Consider the following 4,292-nt stretch of genomic DNA (forward strand, 5'->3'; position numbering starts at 1 on the left):
CATATTTGAACAGATCTAACTGAAGATAATCAGACGTGAAAATCTTGGCCAGTAATTGAGGAGGGGGTTCGGGGGGGTTGCTTTGGTGTTGCATTTAGTTTTTGCAACGGGGCAAACATGTCAACCTTGTCACTCTGGAAATCTTGCTTCATTGGACTGGAGAGAAAAACAAAAACATTATTTTATGTTTATACTTCATATGTTTTCTACAACATAGAGCGGTGACAGAAGAGGAGGCCTGGTTAGATGTGGCCTCCTGGAGAGCCGGATGTTTGAGAAAGACAATATTGTGAGCCCTGTGATCGAAGCCTGCCTCATCAGAGAGAGAAAAAGAAAGAGAGAAATGAAGAAACCACATCTGTTTTCACTCAAAACAATCAGCATCAACAGTGCAAGCAGCTTTCTAAAGCCTGTGGAGGGATGGCTCAGACCAGCAAATTTAGACGTTCTATGCTTGAGTTTCAACACAGATTGGATGTAATGCATATGGACATGGAATCCCAATCAGCCAAGATGCCCAAACTGAAGGAGGCTGTTGAGTAGATCTCCCTGTGGGACACATTAATATGAATGAAGCCCAGCTTGATGGATGAGAAGATGAGGATTTAATTTTTCACTCTGGATTTAGCAACTGGATCACTTTCTAGAACAGGAAAATCCTGGCGATAAAATGGAAAATCTGGTCCAAAACTGATAAATCTGGATTTATATACTCTATATATATATATATATGTATATATATATATATATATATATATATATATATATATATACATATGTGTGTGTGTGTGTGTGTGTGTGTGTGTGTGTGTGTAGAGAGAGAGAGAGAGTTGTGCAAATATTGAAATAATTAAATATTTTAATAATTGAAACGAAATAAGAGAGATCATGGAAATTGCATGTTATTTTTTATTTAGTACTGTCCTGAATAAGCTATTTCACATAACAGATGTTTACATATATCCCACAAAACAAAATAATAACTGAATTTATAAAAATGACCCCATTAAAAAGTTTACATACCCTTGAATCTTAATACTTTGCATAATTTCCTGGATAATTCCTGGATTTCCACACAGTGCATTAAGAAACAGTGGGAGTAAACTTTTTAAATCGGATGATCAGGTTAAATTGTGTTCATTTTGTACAAGTATTAAATATTTAAGTAGCTTCTGAAGTCCAGTACTAAATGAAAAAATATGATCGTTAAACAAAATGAGAACAATTGCCACATCATCATCCTGTTCAAAAGTTTATATCCCCCAGCTCTTAATGCATTGTGTTACCTTCTTGAGCATCAGTTAATGTTTCCACTTTTTGGAATAGCTGTGTATGAGTGCCTCAGTTGTCCTCAGTGTAGAAATATGGATCTCAAATTCATACAATCACTTTTGGTAAGGGTCCAAATATGCAGAAGATGCTGGAACACCAAAGAATGTACAGGAACTGGAGGATTTTTCCGAAGAACAACAGGCAGTTGAACTGCTCAAGACCAACAAGGGATTCATGAACATCACAAAATATAAAAACAGTCATGGATCATTCAGTAAATGACACCGAATATTACGATTTGGTATTATTATTTCTTGTGGAGTATATGTAAACATCTGTCATGTGAAATAGCTTATTACAGTACTAAATAAAAAAATAACATCCATTTTTAAAGGATATCTCTTATTTTGTTTCAAACATTAACATTTTGCACATTCTGCGATGGGTATGTAAACTCAGAGGTGGACTTAACTATTGGGCAAAGGTAAGCAAACCGCATTGGGCAAAAGTGCATTTCATATGCATGATGCGTGATGTGTTTTCTGTGCGGATGAACAAGTGGTAGCTGTGTAGTTCATTACTACGACAACCATCTGTGCATCTGCGTTTACTACGTGGTTCTTAGCAAAAGTAGGGCCGTATGATTACCGCGATTTAGAAAATGGCGACAGAATCCTGGGAATCGATTCATAAAAATGGAATTTATTGTGTAACATGGAAAGCGATGGAATTACAATGAGCAGACGCGATTTTCATTTGCTATTGAAGCACACGTAACACTTTGGGTTGTTGTCTGTAGTAGCTTAAATGGTATTCTTGCATTTAATATTTACACTAGTCCATATCACGGTTTGATTGAAGTGTACTGTATTGCATTTGATTTATTCATTCAATATTTGACAAATCCTGTGACATTACTCATTACACAGTAAACTTCTTTTGTGTAGCACTTTGAATGTACAAAAATGTATTGTTTTATTGTAAACAAATGAATAAATGAAGTTGTTTTTATGAATTCAATTAATTAGATATGTTTATGATTAAACCATGGAATTAAAAATGTTTTAATCAAAAGGAACCTCAAGGTTGTAATTGTGTGAAATTGTCTAGGGCCCCATTCCTGTATTTTGCTTGGGGCCCCCAAATCACTAAATCCACCCCTGTGTAAACTTAGGTGCGTGTGAGTGTGTGTGTGTATGTGAGAGAGTGTGTCGATTTGCTTTATTCTGTTGGATCATTCAAAACAGTTGATTCCTAATGAATTGTGACTTGTAATGTGGAATCAAATAAAGTAAATACTACTGGAAGTCTGCTGAGCCACAGCCTTTTAAATTATTTGAGGAACACTCTCTCTTTAAAGCTGAATTATTTACCTCTTTTTTTATGAAGAATCTAGCCAGCTGGTCTTCCCTTAGTCGGCTGATTCCATGGACCTTCATGAATGTGAGTGTGTGTTGAATTCAGTCCTAACACTGCCCACTTCAATTAAGTCAGCCCTGGGCTCGTGTTCCAAAAGGAATGAGAGCTGGCTGTCCTTATGTAGAGGTGGAACACTTGTCAGCCGGTGCACGTGTCTGGGCCCAGTGGCCTTCGTGGTGATGACAGAGATCCAGAGCTGACCATGAAGATTGGTCTGTTTCCTGAAAACAGCACCTGTTGGGTGATAAATGAGATGGAATACTCAACTTCAGTCAAAATGGATTTATCTTTGATTGATTATTACAATTAATATCATTTATAGACTCTTACAAATGAAATTTCAATATTACAAAATACTTTTAAAATTATTTCAATATTATTGTATAAATTACTATATTACAGAATATTTTACAATACAATTTAATACTATTTTAAATATGCTATATATATCAAATAAACTAGTCATTAGTCAAAAATGAGTCATTTTGCACAAAGAAACTAATACACTTAGAGATGCCTGTTTGACAGTCATACATAAGTATGCTAGATGAATAGTAAAATTTCTGTACTAATAAACTGAATTTACTTAAATACAAAATAAATGAATTTCATCAATACATTTAATTATTTTTGATTTCATACAGAAACTAACTGAATCATAATCGTTCCCCTGCAAGCCATATTATTATGATTTTTTGTCTTATTAAATGTAACGGTTTTCACAATCAACAGATTTATGTTGATTTTTAGCAATACATTTATTTAGAAAATATGTTTAAATAGAGACAGAAACTATGCCTTTGTGTGTGTGTATGTATAAATCAATACTTAAAATTAAATATATTGTATCTTTTTAAAATATTATCAAAATGAAGTTCTTACATTCATGCATGTGCTATTCAAAATATAAAAACAAATATCTCAAATAAAATGCTTCCAAACAGATACAGTATTTGGGTTTTGTGCAGAAACTGTTTACAATTTTTCTCAGATTGATTTTTTAATAAACTTCTACAATCCATTATGGGATTTTGCTCTCAGTATGGGATACATAAGTGCCGCATTAGAATTTGGCATGTTTTCCCTATTGGTGTTGTCTTAAAATGCTGCCTATAAAGGGATCTCACTAGGTTTCTGAACAGAGCTAATCAAACCATAGCCTTACCATCCACCTTCAACTCAGTTTGTGCCCATGAAGGCGAATGAAAGTCAGTGCCAGATTAAGCCTAACAAATAGGTGCATGTTTTTCTCATTTGCTAAGTATCTGGCATGTGAATGAAAGAACGTGTGTACGGGGAGCATGAGGACACTTTAGCCCCTGCTGAGAGCATCCTGTCACTGTAGCATGGCTAGTTTAGCACCGCTCAGCTCCGCCGGCAGAAAAGCCAATGAGACGAATGGACAGAACAGATCAAAGGCACCCTGGCTGTGGAACTGAAATCCACTTTACTGTAAGGCATCTCAGTAAAATAGGATTCATATTTTCCACAAGGCCCTGTTCCCTCGCTCTCCTCCCACATAGGAGAAAAGAGGTGAAGACCAAACAGAGGGAATGAGGTGGAAATTGAAATGGGACGAGTGTCTGTGAGAGAAGACTGCA

This window comes from Carassius gibelio, chromosome B21, assembly GCF_023724105.1.
Source record: "Carassius gibelio isolate Cgi1373 ecotype wild population from Czech Republic chromosome B21, carGib1.2-hapl.c, whole genome shotgun sequence".
Lineage (NCBI taxonomy): Eukaryota > Metazoa > Chordata > Actinopteri > Cypriniformes > Cyprinidae > Carassius > Carassius gibelio.